The following is a 17,144-nucleotide window of genomic DNA, read 5'->3' as shown; positions in this document are numbered from 1 at the left end:
GAATAGGAGTGGTGAAAGTGGGCACCCTTGTCTTGTTCCTGTCCTCAGAGGGATGGCTTTCAGCTTTTGTCCATTGAGTATGATGTTGGCTGTGGGTCTATCATATATGGCCTTTATTATGTTGAGGTACTTTCCTTCTATACCCGTTTTACTGAGGGTTTTTATCATAAATGGGTGTTGGATCTTGTCGAATGCTTTCTCTGCGTCTATTGAGATGATCATGTGGTTTTTGTTTTTCATTTTGTTGATGTAGTGTATCACGTTGATTGACTTGCGGGTGTTGAACCATCCCTGTGTCCCTGGTAGAAATCCCACTTGATCATGGTGTATAATCTTTTTGATGTATTGCTGTAATCGGTTTGCCAAAATTTGGTTGAGGATTTTTGCATCTATGTTCATCAGTGATATCGGCCTGTAGTTCTCCTTCTTTGTGTTGTCCTTGTCAGGTTTGGGGATCAGAGTGATGTTGGCTTCATAGAATGTGTTAGGGAGTTCTCCATCTTTCTCAATTTTCTGGAACAGTTTGAGGAGAATAGGTACAAAGAACTCACACTGCTTAACAACAAAAAAACAAACAACCCGATCAAAAAATGGGCAGAGGACATGAACAGACATTTCTCCAAAGAAGATATGAACATGGCCAATAGACACATGAAAAGATGTTCATCATCGCTAATCATCAGGGAAATGCAAATCAAAACTACACTAAGATATCACCTTACCCCCGTTAGATTGGCAAAAACATCCAAAACCAAGAACGACAAATGTTGCAGAGGTTGTGGACAAAGAGGAACCCTCATACACTGTTGGTGGGAATGCAAACTGGTACAGCCACTATGGAAAACAGTATGGAGATTTCTCAAAAAGTTAAAAATAGAAATACCCTATGACCCAGCCATCCCATTACTGGGTATCTATCCTAAGAACCTGATATCAGATATCTCAAGAGTCCGTTGCACCCCTATGTTCATCGCAGCATTATTTACAATAGCCAAGACGTGGAACCAGCCTACATGCCCAGAAACTGATGATTGGATAAAGAAGATGTGGTATATATACACAATGGAATACCACTCAGCCATAAAAAAAGACGAAAGTGGCCCATTCACAACAATGTGGATGGACCTCGAGGGCATTATGTTAAGCGAAATAAGTCAGTCAGAGAAAGACGAACTCTATATGACTCCACTCATAGGTGGAAATTAGTATATTGAGAAGGAGATCTGATCGGTGGTTACCAGGGAAAAGGGGGGGTGGGGGGAGGTCACGGAGGGGGAAGTGGTGTTCCCACAACATGACTAACAAAAATGTACAACTGAAATTTCACAAGCTTGTAATCCGTCATAAGATTAATAAACAAACAGACAAACAAACAAAAAAAGATGCTTTGGGGCCCATCTGCCCCTATGGAAAGAACGCAGCACTTTCTGCCTTGCAGCTCTAGGGCAATGTAGCACACCCAGAGCAGAAGTTCTACTTCAGCCAGATCAGGCCCGCAAAGAAACTGCGTTTCACAGGCCCTTGTAAGAGATGTTCCCGGTAGGCTGTTAGAGCACTGTGCAGAGCGACTTGTTTCTTAGCTTCCCAAAGAGCTGGAAGCAAGATGCTTTGGGGCCCTTCTCACCCTTTGGAAAGAAGGCAGCACTTTGTGCCTTGCAGCTCTAGGGCAATGTAGCACACCCACAGCAGAAGTTCTACTTAAGCCAGATCTGGCCCGCAAAGAAACTGCGTTTCACAGGCCTTTGTAAGAGATGTTCCCGGTAGGCTGTTAGAGCACTGTGCAGAGCGAGTTGTTTCTTAGCTTCCCAGAGAGCTGGAAGCAAGATGCTTTGGGGCCCGTTAATTTTATACCCTGCTACTTTGCTGTAGTTGTTGATTATTTCTAATAGTTTTTCTGTGGATTCTTTGGGGTTTTCTATGTATAAGATCATGTCGTCTGCAAACAACGCGAGTTTTACTTCTTCGTTACCGATTTGGATTCCTTTCATTTTTTTTTCCTGCCGAATTGCTCTGGCCAGCACCTCCAGTACTATGTTGAATAGGAGTGGTGAAAGTGGGCACCCTTGTCTTGTTCCTGTCCTCAGAGGGATGGCTTTCAGCTTTTGTCCATTGAGTATGATGTTGGCTGTGGGTCTATCATATATGGCCTTTATTATGTTGAGGTACTTTCCTTCTATACCCGTTTTACTGAGGGTTTTTATCATAAATGGGTGTTGGATCTTGTCGAATGCTTTCTCTGCGTCTACTGAGATGATCATGTGGTTTTTGTTTTTCATTTTGTTGATGTAGTGTATCACGTTGATTGACTTGCGGGTGTTGAACCATCCCTGTGTCCCTGGTAGAAATCCCACTTGATCATGGTGTATAATCTTTTTGATGTATTGCTGTAATCGGTTTGCCAAAATTTGGTTGAGGATTTTTGCATCTATGTTCATCAGTGATATCGGCCTGTAGTTCTCCTTCTTTGTGTTGTCCTTGTCAGGTTTGGGGATCAGAGTGATGTTGGCTTCATAGAATGTGTTAGGGAGTTCTCCATCTTTCTCAATTTTCTGGAACAGTTTGAGGAGAATAGGTACAAAGAACTCACACTGCTTAACAACAAAAAAACAAACAACCCGATCAAAAAATGGGCAGAGGACATGAACAGACATTTCTCCAAAGAAGATATGAACATGGCCAATAGACACATGAAAAGATGTTCATCATCGCTAATCATCAGGGAAATGCAAATCAAAACTACACTAAGATATCACCTTACCCCCGTTAGATTGGCAAAAACATCCAAAACCAAGAACGACAAATGTTGCAGAGGTTGTGGACAAAGAGGAACCCTCATACACTGTTGGTGGGAATGCAAACTGGTACAGCCACTATGGAAAACAGTATGGAGATTTCTCAAAAAGTTAAAAATAGAAATACCCTATGACCCAGCCATCCCATTACTGGGTATCTATCCTAAGAACCTGATATCAGATATCTCAAGAGTCCGTTGCACCCCTATGTTCATCGCAGCATTATTTACAATAGCCAAGACGTGGAACCAGCCTACATGCCCAGAAACTGATGATTGGATAAAGAAGATGTGGTATATATACACAATGGAATACTACTCAGCCATAAAAAAAGACGAAAGTGGCCCATTCACAACAATGTGGATGGACCTCGAGGGCATTATGTTAAGCGAAATAAGTCAGTCAGAGAAAGACGAACTCTATATGACTCCACTCATAGGTGGAAATTAGTATATTGAGAAGGAGATCTGATCGGTGGTTACCAGGGAAAAGGGGGGGTGGGGGGAGGGCACGGAGGGGGAAGTGGTGTTCCCACAACATGACTAACAAAAATGTACAACTGAAATTTCACAAGCTTGTAATCCGTCATAAGATTAATAAACAAACAGACAAACAAACAAAAAAAGATGCTTTGGGGCCCATCTGCCCCTATGGAAAGAACGCAGCACTTTCTGCCTTGCAGCTCTAGGGCAATGTAGCACACCCAGAGCAGAAGTTCTACTTCAGCCAGATCAGGCCCGCAAAGAAACTGCGTTTCACAGGCCCTTGTAAGAGATGTTCCCGGTAGGCTGTTAGAGCACTGTGCAGAGCGACTTGTTTCTTAGCTTCCCAAAGAGCTGGAAGCAAGATGCTTTGGGGCCCTTCTCACCCTTTGGAAAGAAGGCAGCACTTTGTGCCTTGCAGCTCTAGGGCAATGTAGCACACCCACAGCAGAAGTTCTACTTCAGCCAGATCAGGCCCGCAAAGAAACTGCGTTTCACAGGCCTTTGTAAGAGATGTTCCCGGTAGGCTGTTAGAGCACTGTGCAGAGCGAGTTGTTTCTTAGCTTCCCAGAGAGCTGGAAGCAAGATGCTTTGGGGCCCGTTAATTTTATACCCTGCTACTTTGCTGTAGTTGTTGATTATTTCTAATAGTTTTTCTGTGGATTCTTTGGGGTTTTCTATGTATAAGATCATGTCGTCTGCAAACAACGCGAGTTTTACTTCTTCGTTACCGATTTGGATTCCTTTCATTTTTTTTTCCTGCCGAATTGCTCTGGCCAGCACCTCCAGTACTATGTTGAATAGGAGTGGTGAAAGTGGGCACCCTTGTCTTGTTCCTGTCCTCAGAGGGATGGCTTTCAGCTTTTGTCCATTGAGTATGATGTTGGCTGTGGGTCTATCATATATGGCCTTTATTATGTTGAGGTACTTTCCTTCTATACCCGTTTTACTGAGGGTTTTTATCATAAATGGGTGTTGGATCTTGTCGAATGCTTTCTCTGCGTCTATTGAGATGATCATGTGGTTTTTGTTTTTCATTTTGTTGATGTAGTGTATCACGTTGATTGACTTGCGGGTGTTGAACCATCCCTGTGTCCCTGGTAGAAATCCCACTTGATCATGGTGTATAATCTTTTTGATGTATTGCTGTAATCGGTTTGCCAAAATTTGGTTGAGGATTTTTGCATCTATGTTCATCAGTGATATCGGCCTGTAGTTCTCCTTCTTTGTGTTGTCCTTGTCAGGTTTGGGGATCAGAGTGATGTTGGCTTCATAGAATGTGTTAGGGAGTTCTCCATCTTTCTCAATTTTCTGGAACAGTTTGAGGAGAATAGGTACAAAGAACTCACACTGCTTAACAACAAAAAAACAAACAACCCGATCAAAAAATGGGCAGAGGACATGAACAGACATTTCTCCAAAGAAGATATGAACATGGCCAATAGACACATGAAAAGATGTTCATCATCGCTAATCATCAGGGAAATGCAAATCAAAACTACACTAAGATATCACCTTACCCCCGTTAGATTGGCAAAAACATCCAAAACCAAGAACGACAAATGTTGCAGAGGTTGTGGACAAAGAGGAACCCTCATACACTGTTGGTGGGAATGCAAACTGGTACAGCCACTATGGAAAACAGTATGGAGATTTCTCAAAAAGTTAAAAATAGAAATACCCTATGACCCAGCCATCCCATTACTGGGTATCTATCCTAAGAACCTGATATCAGATATCTCAAGAGTCCGTTGCACCCCTATGTTCATCGCAGCATTATTTACAATAGCCAAGACGTGGAACCAGCCTACATGCCCAGAAACTGATGATTGGATAAAGAAGATGTGGTATATATACACAATGGAATACTACTCAGCCATAAAAAAAGACGAAAGTGGCCCATTCACAACAATGTGGATGGACCTCGAGGGCATTATGTTAAGCGAAATAAGTCAGTCAGAGAAAGACGAACTCTATATGACTCCACTCATAGGTGGAAATTAGTATATTGAGAAGGAGATCTGATCGGTGGTTACCAGGGAAAAGGGGGGGTGGGGGGAGGGCACGGAGGGGGAAGTGGTGTTCCCACAACATGACTAACAAAAATGTACAACTGAAATTTCACAAGCTTGTAATCCGTCATAAGATTAATAAACAAACAGACAAACAAACAAAAAAAGATGCTTTGGGGCCCATCTGCCCCTATGGAAAGAACGCAGCACTTTCTGCCTTGCAGCTCTAGGGCAATGTAGCACACCCAGAGCAGAAGTTCTACTTCAGCCAGATCAGGCCCGCAAAGAAACTGCGTTTCACAGGCCCTTGTAAGAGATGTTCCCGGTAGGCTGTTAGAGCACTGTGCAGAGCGACTTGTTTCTTAGCTTCCCAAAGAGCTGGAAGCAAGATGCTTTGGGGCCCTTCTCACCCTTTGGAAAGAAGGCAGCACTTTGTGCCTTGCAGCTCTAGGGCAATGTAGCACACCCAGAGCAGAAGTTCTACTTCAGCCAGATCAGGCCCGCAAAGAAACTGCGTTTCACAGGCCTTTGTAAGAGATGTTCCCGGTAGGCTGTTAGAGCACTGTGCAGAGCGAGTTGTTTCTTAGCTTCCCAGAGAGCTGGAAGCAAGATGCTTTGGGGCCCGTTAATTTTATACCCTGCTACTTTGCTGTAGTTGTTGATTATTTCTAATAGTTTTTCTGTGGATTCTTTGGGGTTTTCTATGTATAAGATCATGTCGTCTGCAAACAACGCGAGTTTTACTTCTTCGTTACCGATTTGGATTCCTTTCATTTTTTTTTCCTGCCGAATTGCTCTGGCCAGCACCTCCAGTACTATGTTGAATAGGAGTGGTGAAAGTGGGCACCCTTGTCTTGTTCCTGTCCTCAGAGGGATGGCTTTCAGCTTTTGTCCATTGAGTATGATGTTGGCTGTGGGTCTATCATATATGGCCTTTATTATGTTGAGGTACTTTCCTTCTATACCCGTTTTACTGAGGGTTTTTATCATAAATGGGTGTTGGATCTTGTCGAATGCTTTCTCTGCGTCTATTGAGATGATCATGTGGTTTTTGTTTTTCATTTTGTTGATGTAGTGTATCACGTTGATTGACTTGCGGGTGTTGAACCATCCCTGTGTCCCTGGTAGAAATCCCACTTGATCATGGTGTATAATCTTTTTGATGTATTGCTGTAATCGGTTTGCCAAAATTTGGTTGAGGATTTTTGCATCTATGTTCATCAGTGATATCGGCCTGTAGTTCTCCTTCTTTGTGTTGTCCTTGTCAGGTTTGGAGATCAGAGTGATGTTGGCTTCATAGAATGTGTTAGGGAGTTCTCCATCTTTCTCAATTTTCTGGAACAGTTTGAGGAGAATAGGTACAAAGAACTCACACTGCTTAACAACAAAAAAACAAACAACCCGATCAAAAAATGGGCAGAGGACATGAACAGACATTTCTCCAAAGAAGATATGAACATGGCCAATAGACACATGAAAAGATGTTCATCATCGCTAATCATCAGGGAAATGCAAATCAAAACTACACTAAGATATCACCTTACCCCCGTTAGATTGGCAAAAACATCCAAAACCAAGAACGACAAATGTTGCAGAGGTTGTGGACAAAGAGGAACCCTCATACACTGTTGGTGGGAATGCAAACTGGTACAGCCACTATGGAAAACAGTATGGAGATTTCTCAAAAAGTTAAAAATAGAAATACCCTATGACCCAGCCATCCCATTACTGGGTATCTATCCTAAGAACCTGATATCAGATATCTCAAGAGTCCGTTGCACCCCTATGTTCATCGCAGCATTATTTACAATAGCCAAGACGTGGAACCAGCCTACATGCCCAGAAACTGATGATTGGATAAAGAAGATGTGGTATATATACACAATGGAATACTACTCAGCCATAAAAAAAGACGAAAGTGGCCCATTCACAACAATGTGGATGGACCTCGAGGGCATTATGTTAAGCGAAATAAGTCAGTCAGAGAAAGACGAACTCTATATGACTCCACTCATAGGTGGAAATTAGTATATTGAGAAGGAGATCTGATCGGTGGTTACCAGGGAAAAGGGGGGGTGGGGGGAGGTCACGGAGGGGGAAGTGGTGTTCCCACAACATGACTAACAAAAATGTACAACTGAAATTTCACAAGCTTGTAATCCGTCATAAGATTAATAAACAAACAAACAAACAAACAAACAAAGATGCTTTGGGGCCCATCTGCCCCTATGGAAAGAACGCAGCACTTTCTGCCTTGCAGCTCTAGGGCAATGTAGCACACCCAGAGCAGAAGTTCTACTTCAGCCAGATCAGGCCCGCAAAGAAACTGCGTTTCACAGGCCCTTGTAAGAGATGTTCCCGGTAGGCTGTTAGAGCACTGTGCAGAGCGACTTGTTTCTTAGCTTCCCAAAGAGCTGGAAGCAAGATGCTTTGGGGCCCTTCTCACCCTTTGGAAAGAAGGCAGCACTTTGTGCCTTGCAGCTCTAGGGCAATGTAGCACACCCACAGCAGAAGTTCTACTTCAGCCAGATCTGGCCCGCAAAGAAACTGCGTTTCACAGGACTTTGTAAGAGATGTTCCCAGTAGGCTGTTAGAGCACTGTGCAGAGCGAGTTGTTTCTTAGCTTCCCAGAGAGCTGGAAGCAAGATGCTTTGGGGCCCGTTAATTTTATACCCTGCTACTTTGCTGTAGTTGTTGATTATTTCTAATAGTTTTTCTGTGGATTCTTTGGGGTTTTCTATGTATAAGATCATGTCGTCTGCAAACAACGCGAGTTTTACTTCTTCGTTACCGATTTGGATTCCTTTCATTTTTTTTTCCTGCCGAATTGCTCTGGCCAGCACCTCCAGTACTATGTTGAATAGGAGTGGTGAAAGTGGGCACCCTTGTCTTGTTCCTGTCCTCAGAGGGATGGCTTTCAGCTTTTGTCCATTGAGTATGATGTTGGCTGTGGGTCTATCATATATGGCCTTTATTATGTTGAGGTACTTTCCTTCTATACCCGTTTTACTGAGGGTTTTTATCATAAATGGGTGTTGGATCTTGTCGAATGCTTTCTCTGCGTCTATTGAGATGATCATGTGGTTTTTGTTTTTCATTTTGTTGATGTAGTGTATCACGTTGATTGACTTGCGGGTGTTGAACCATCCCTGTGTCCCTGGTAGAAATCCCACTTGATCATGGTGTATAATCTTTTTGATGTATTGCTGTAATCGGTTTGCCAAAATTTGGTTGAGGATTTTTGCATCTATGTTCATCAGTGATATCGGCCTGTAGTTCTCCTTCTTTGTGTTGTCCTTGTCAGGTTTGGAGATCAGAGTGATGTTGGCTTCATAGAATGTGTTAGGGAGTTCTCCATCTTTCTCAATTTTCTGGAACAGTTTGAGGAGAATAGGTACAAAGAACTCACACTGCTTAACAACAAAAAAACAAACAACCCGATCAAAAAATGGGCAGAGGACATGAACAGACATTTCTCCAAAGAAGATATGAACATGGCCAATAGACACATGAAAAGATGTTCATCATCGCTAATCATCAGGGAAATGCAAATCAAAACTACACTAAGATATCACCTTACCCCCGTTAGATTGGCAAAAACATCCAAAACCAAGAACGACAAATGTTGCAGAGGTTGTGGACAAAGAGGAACCCTCATACACTGTTGGTGGGAATGCAAACTGGTACAGCCACTATGGAAAACAGTATGGAGATTTCTCAAAAAGTTAAAAATAGAAATACCCTATGACCCAGCCATCCCATTACTGGGTATCTATCCTAAGAACCTGATATCAGATATCTCAAGAGTCCGTTGCACCCCTATGTTCATCGCAGCATTATTTACAATAGCCAAGACGTGGAACCAGCCTACATGCCCAGAAACTGATGATTGGATAAAGAAGATGTGGTATATATACACAATGGAATACTACTCAGCCATAAAAAAAGACGAAAGTGGCCCATTCACAACAATGTGGATGGACCTCGAGGGCATTATGTTAAGCGAAATAAGTCAGTCAGAGAAAGACGAACTCTATATGACTCCACTCATAGGTGGAAATTAGTATATTGAGAAGGAGATCTGATCGGTGGTTACCAGGGAAAAGGGGGGGTGGGGGGAGGTCACGGAGGGGGAAGTGGTGTTCCCACAACATGACTAACAAAAATGTACAACTGAAATTTCACAAGCTTGTAATCCGTCATAAGATTAATAAACAAACAAACAAACAAACAAACAAAGATGCTTTGGGGCCCATCTGCCCCTATGGAAAGAACGCAGCACTTTCTGCCTTGCAGCTCTAGGGCAATGTAGCACACCCAGAGCAGAAGTTCTACTTCAGCCAGATCAGGCCCGCAAAGAAACTGCGTTTCACAGGCCCTTGTAAGAGATGTTCCCGGTAGGCTGTTAGAGCACTGTGCAGAGCGACTTGTTTCTTAGCTTCCCAAAGAGCTGGAAGCAAGATGCTTTGGGGCCCTTCTCACCCTTTGGAAAGAAGGCAGCACTTTGTGCCTTGCAGCTCTAGGGCAATGTAGCACACCCACAGCAGAAGTTCTACTTCAGCCAGATCTGGCCCGCAAAGAAACTGCGTTTCACAGGACTTTGTAAGAGATGTTCCCAGTAGGCTGTTAGAGCACTGTGCAGAGCGAGTTGTTTCTTAGCTTCCCAGAGAGCTGGAAGCAAGATGCTTTGGGGCCCGTTAATTTTATACCCTGCTACTTTGCTGTAGTTGTTGATTATTTCTAATAGTTTTTCTGTGGATTCTTTGGGGTTTTCTATGTATAAGATCATGTCGTCTGCAAACAACGCGAGTTTTACTTCTTCGTTACCGATTTGGATTCCTTTCATTTTTTTTTCCTGCCGAATTGCTCTGGCCAGCACCTCCAGTACTATGTTGAATAGGAGTGGTGAAAGTGGGCACCCTTGTCTTGTTCCTGTCCTCAGAGGGATGGCTTTCAGCTTTTGTCCATTGAGTATGATGTTGGCTGTGGGTCTATCATATATGGCCTTTATTATGTTGAGGTACTTTCCTTCTATACCCGTTTTACTGAGGGTTTTTATCATAAATGGGTGTTGGATCTTGTCGAATGCTTTCTCTGCGTCTATTGAGATGATCATGTGGTTTTTGTTTTTCATTTTGTTGATGTAGTGTATCACGTTGATTGACTTGCGGGTGTTGAACCATCCCTGTGTCCCTGGTAGAAATCCCACTTGATCATGGTGTATAATCTTTTTGATGTATTGCTGTAATCGGTTTGCCAAAATTTGGTTGAGGATTTTTGCATCTATGTTCATCAGTGATATCGGCCTGTAGTTCTCCTTCTTTGTGTTGTCCTTGTCAGGTTTGGAGATCAGAGTGATGTTGGCTTCATAGAATGTGTTAGGGAGTTCTCCATCTTTCTCAATTTTCTGGAACAGTTTGAGGAGAATAGGTACAAAGAACTCACACTGCTTAACAACAAAAAAACAAACAACCCGATCAAAAAATGGGCAGAGGACATGAACAGACATTTCTCCAAAGAAGATATGAACATGGCCAATAGACACATGAAAAGATGTTCATCATCGCTAATCATCAGGGAAATGCAAATCAAAACTACACTAAGATATCACCTTACCCCCGTTAGATTGGCAAAAACATCCAAAACCAAGAACGACAAATGTTGCAGAGGTTGTGGACAAAGAGGAACCCTCATACACTGTTGGTGGGAATGCAAACTGGTACAGCCACTATGGAAAACAGTATGGAGATTTCTCAAAAAGTTAAAAATAGAAATACCCTATGACCCAGCCATCCCATTACTGGGTATCTATCCTAAGAACCTGATATCAGATATCTCAAGAGTCCGTTGCACCCCTATGTTCATCGCAGCATTATTTACAATAGCCAAGACGTGGAACCAGCCTACATGCCCAGAAACTGATGATTGGATAAAGAAGATGTGGTATATATACACAATGGAATACTACTCAGCCATAAAAAAAGACGAAAGTGGCCCATTCACAACAATGTGGATGGACCTCGAGGGCATTATGTTAAGCGAAATAAGTCAGTCAGAGAAAGACGAACTCTATATGACTCCACTCATAGGTGGAAATTAGTATATTGAGAAGGAGATCTGATCGGTGGTTACCAGGGAAAAGGGGGGGTGGGGGGAGGTCACGGAGGGGGAAGTGGTGTTCCCACAACATGACTAACAAAAATGTACAACTGAAATTTCACAAGCTTGTAATCCGTCATAAGATTAATAAACAAACAGACAAACAAACAAACAAAGATGCTTTGGGGCCCATCTGCCCCTATGGAAAGAACGCAGCACTTTCTGCCTTGCAGCTCTAGGGCAATGTAGCACACCCAGAGCAGAAGTTCTACTTCAGCCAGATCAGGCCCGCAAAGAAACTGCGTTTCACAGGCCCTTGTAAGAGATGTTCCCGGTAGGCTGTTAGAGCACTGTGCAGAGCGACTTGTTTCTTAGCTTCCCAAAGAGCTGGAAGCAAGATGCTTTGGGGCCCTTCTCACCCTTTGGAAAGAAGGCAGCACTTTGTGCCTTGCAGCTCTAGGGCAATGTAGCACACCCACAGCAGAAGTTCTACTTCAGCCAGATCTGGCCCGCAAAGAAACTGCGTTTCACAGGACTTTGTAAGAGATGTTCCCGGTAGGCTGTTAGAGCACTGTGCAGAGCGAGTTGTTTCTTAGCTTCCCAGAGAGCTGGAAGCAAGATGCTTTGGGGCCCGTTAATTTTATACCCTGCTACTTTGCTGTAGTTGTTGATTATTTCTAATAGTTTTTCTGTGGATTCTTTGGGGTTTTCTATGTATAAGATCATGTCGTCTGCAAACAACGCGAGTTTTACTTCTTCGTTACCGATTTGGATTCCTTTCATTTTTTTTTCCTGCCGAATTGCTCTGGCCAGCACCTCCAGTACTATGTTGAATAGGAGTGGTGAAAGTGGGCACCCTTGTCTTGTTCCTGTCCTCAGAGGGATGGCTTTCAGCTTTTGTCCATTGAGTATGATGTTGGCTGTGGGTCTATCATATATGGCCTTTATTATGTTGAGGTACTTTCCTTCTATACCCGTTTTACTGAGGGTTTTTATCATAAATGGGTGTTGGATCTTGTCGAATGCTTTCTCTGCGTCTATTGAGATGATCATGTGGTTTTTGTTTTTCATTTTGTTGATGTAGTGTATCACGTTGATTGACTTGCGGGTGTTGAACCATCCCTGTGTCCCTGGTAGAAATCCCACTTGATCATGGTGTATAATCTTTTTGATGTATTGCTGTAATCGGTTTGCCAAAATTTGGTTGAGGATTTTTGCATCTATGTTCATCAGTGATATCGGCCTGTAGTTCTCCTTCTTTGTGTTGTCCTTGTCAGGTTTGGGGATCAGAGTGATGTTGGCTTCATAGAATGTGTTAGGGAGTTCTCCATCTTTCTCAATTTTCTGGAACAGTTTGAGGAGAATAGGTACAAAGAACTCACACTGCTTAACAACAAAAAAACAAACAACCCGATCAAAAAATGGGCAGAGGACATGAACAGACATTTCTCCAAAGAAGATATGAACATGGCCAATAGACACATGAAAAGATGTTCATCATCGCTAATCATCAGGGAAATGCAAATCAAAACTACACTAAGATATCACCTTACCCCCGTTAGATTGGCAAAAACATCCAAAACCAAGAACGACAAATGTTGCAGAGGTTGTGGACAAAGAGGAACCCTCATACACTGTTGGTGGGAATGCAAACTGGTACAGCCACTATGGAAAACAGTATGGAGATTTCTCAAAAAGTTAAAAATAGAAATACCCTATGACCCAGCCATCCCATTACTGGGTATCTATCCTAAGAACCTGATATCAGATATCTCAAGAGTCCGTTGCACCCCTATGTTCATCGCAGCATTATTTACAATAGCCAAGACGTGGAACCAGCCTACATGCCCAGAAACTGATGATTGGATAAAGAAGATGTGGTATATATACACAATGGAATACTACTCAGCCATAAAAAAAGACGAAAGTGGCCCATTCACAACAATGTGGATGGACCTCGAGGGCATTATGTTAAGCGAAATAAGTCAGTCAGAGAAAGACGAACTCTATATGACTCCACTCATAGGTGGAAATTAGTATATTGAGAAGGAGATCTGATCGGTGGTTACCAGGGAAAAGGGGGGGTGGGGGGAGGGCACGGAGGGGGAAGTGGTGTTCCCACAACATGACTAACAAAAATGTACAACTGAAATTTCACAAGCTTGTAATCCGTCATAAGATTAATAAACAAACAGACAAACAAACAAAAAAAGATGCTTTGGGGCCCATCTGCCCCTATGGAAAGAACGCAGCACTTTCTGCCTTGCAGCTCTAGGGCAATGTAGCACACCCAGAGCAGAAGTTCTACTTCAGCCAGATCAGGCCCGCAAAGAAACTGCGTTTCACAGGCCCTTGTAAGAGATGTTCCCGGTAGGCTGTTAGAGCACTGTGCAGAGCGACTTGTTTCTTAGCTTCCCAAAGAGCTGGAAGCAAGATGCTTTGGGGCCCTTCTCACCCTTTGGAAAGAAGGCAGCACTTTGTGCCTTGCAGCTCTAGGGCAATGTAGCACACCCAGAGCAGAAGTTCTACTTCAGCCAGATCAGGCCCGCAAAGAAACTGCGTTTCACAGGCCTTTGTAAGAGATGTTCCCGGTAGGCTGTTAGAGCACTGTGCAGAGCGAGTTGTTTCTTAGCTTCCCAGAGAGCTGGAAGCAAGATGCTTTGGGGCCCGTTAATTTTATACCCTGCTACTTTGCTGTAGTTGTTGATTATTTCTAATAGTTTTTCTGTGGATTCTTTGGGGTTTTCTATGTATAAGATCATGTCGTCTGCAAACAACGCGAGTTTTACTTCTTCGTTACCGATTTGGATTCCTTTCATTTTTTTTTCCTGCCGAATTGCTCTGGCCAGCACCTCCAGTACTATGTTGAATAGGAGTGGTGAAAGTGGGCACCCTTGTCTTGTTCCTGTCCTCAGAGGGATGGCTTTCAGCTTTTGTCCATTGAGTATGATGTTGGCTGTGGGTCTATCATATATGGCCTTTATTATGTTGAGGTACTTTCCTTCTATACCCGTTTTACTGAGGGTTTTTATCATAAATGGGTGTTGGATCTTGTCGAATGCTTTCTCTGCGTCTATTGAGATGATCATGTGGTTTTTGTTTTTCATTTTGTTGATGTAGTGTATCACGTTGATTGACTTGCGGGTGTTGAACCATCCCTGTGTCCCTGGTAGAAATCCCACTTGATCATGGTGTATAATCTTTTTGATGTATTGCTGTAATCGGTTTGCCAAAATTTGGTTGAGGATTTTTGCATCTATGTTCATCAGTGATATCGGCCTGTAGTTCTCCTTCTTTGTGTTGTCCTTGTCAGGTTTGGGGATCAGAGTGATGTTGGCTTCATAGAATGTGTTAGGGAGTTCTCCATCTTTCTCAATTTTCTGGAACAGTTTGAGGAGAATAGGTACAAAGAACTCACACTGCTTAACAACAAAAAAACAAACAACCCGATCAAAAAATGGGCAGAGGACATGAACAGACATTTCTCCAAAGAAGATATGAACATGGCCAATAGACACATGAAAAGATGTTCATCATCGCTAATCATCAGGGAAATGCAAATCAAAACTACACTAAGATATCACCTTACCCCCGTTAGATTGGCAAAAACATCCAAAACCAAGAACGACAAATGTTGCAGAGGTTGTGGACAAAGAGGAACCCTCATACACTGTTGGTGGGAATGCAAACTGGTACAGCCACTATGGAAAACAGTATGGAGATTTCTCAAAAAGTTAAAAATAGAAATACCCTATGACCCAGCCATCCCATTACTGGGTATCTATCCTAAGAACCTGATATCAGATATCTCAAGAGTCCGTTGCACCCCTATGTTCATCGCAGCATTATTTACAATAGCCAAGACGTGGAACCAGCCTACATGCCCAGAAACTGATGATTGGATAAAGAAGATGTGGTATATATACACAATGGAATACTACTCAGCCATAAAAAAAGACGAAAGTGGCCCATTCACAACAATGTGGATGGACCTCGAGGGCATTATGTTAAGCGAAATAAGTCAGTCAGAGAAAGACGAACTCTATATGACTCCACTCATAGGTGGAAATTAGTATATTGAGAAGGAGATCTGATCGGTGGTTACCAGGGAAAAGGGGGGGTGGGGGGAGGGCACGGAGGGGGAAGTGGTGTTCCCACAACATGACTAACAAAAATGTACAACTGAAATTTCACAAGCTTGTAATCCGTCATAAGATTAATAAACAAACAGACAAACAAACAAAAAAAGATGCTTTGGGGCCCATCTGCCCCTATGGAAAGAACGCAGCACTTTCTGCCTTGCAGCTCTAGGGCAATGTAGCACACCCAGAGCAGAAGTTCTACTTCAGCCAGATCAGGCCCGCAAAGAAACTGCGTTTCACAGGCCCTTGTAAGAGATGTTCCCGGTAGGCTGTTAGAGCACTGTGCAGAGCGACTTGTTTCTTAGCTTCCCAAAGAGCTGGAAGCAAGATGCTTTGGGGCCCTTCTCACCCTTTGGAAAGAAGGCAGCACTTTGTGCCTTGCAGCTCTAGGGCAATGTAGCACACCCAGAGCAGAAGTTCTACTTCAGCCAGATCAGGCCCGCAAAGAAACTGCGTTTCACAGGCCTTTGTAAGAGATGTTCCCGGTAGGCTGTTAGAGCACTGTGCAGAGCGAGTTGTTTCTTAGCTTCCCAGAGAGCTGGAAGCAAGATGCTTTGGGGCCCGTTAATTTTATACCCTGCTACTTTGCTGTAGTTGTTGATTATTTCTAATAGTTTTTCTGTGGATTCTTTGGGGTTTTCTATGTATAAGATCATGTCGTCTGCAAACAACGCGAGTTTTACTTCTTCGTTACCGATTTGGATTCCTTTCATTTTTTTTTCCTGCCGAATTGCTCTGGCCAGCACCTCCAGTACTATGTTGAATAGGAGTGGTGAAAGTGGGCACCCTTGTCTTGTTCCTGTCCTCAGAGGGATGGCTTTCAGCTTTTGTCCATTGAGTATGATGTTGGCTGTGGGTCTATCATATATGGCCTTTATTATGTTGAGGTACTTTCCTTCTATACCCGTTTTACTGAGGGTTTTTATCATAAATGGGTGTTGGATCTTGTCGAATGCTTTCTCTGCGTCTATTGAGATGATCATGTGGTTTTTGTTTTTCATTTTGTTGATGTAGTGTATCACGTTGATTGACTTGCGGGTGTTGAACCATCCCTGTGTCCCTGGTAGAAATCCCACTTGATCATGGTGTATAATCTTTTTGATGTATTGCTGTAATCGGTTTGCCAAAATTTGGTTGAGGATTTTTGCATCTATGTTCATCAGTGATATCGGCCTGTAGTTCTCCTTCTTTGTGTTGTCCTTGTCAGGTTTGGGGATCAGAGTGATGTTGGCTTCATAGAATGTGTTAGGGAGTTCTCCATCTTTCTCAATTTTCTGGAACAGTTTGAGGAGAATAGGTACAAAGAACTCACACTGCTTAACAACAAAAAAACAAACAACCCGATCAAAAAATGGGCAGAGGACATGAACAGACATTTCTCCAAAGAAGATATGAACATGGCCAATAGACACATGAAAAGATGTTCATCATCGCTAATCATCAGGGAAATGCAAATCAAAACTACACTAAGATATCACCTTACCCCCGTTAGATTGGCAAAAACATCCAAAACCAAGAACGACAAATGTTGCAGAGGTTGTGGACAAAGAGGAACCCTCATACACTGTTGGTGGGAATGCAAACTGGTACAGCCACTATGGAAAACAGTATGGAGAT

The sequence above is a fragment of the Equus asinus genome, chromosome 1, assembly GCF_041296235.1.
Source record: "Equus asinus isolate D_3611 breed Donkey chromosome 1, EquAss-T2T_v2, whole genome shotgun sequence".
Classification (NCBI taxonomy): domain Eukaryota; kingdom Metazoa; phylum Chordata; class Mammalia; order Perissodactyla; family Equidae; genus Equus; species Equus asinus.
The sequence above is the reverse complement of the archived record's forward strand: the minus strand, read 5'-3'. Positions refer to the sequence as shown.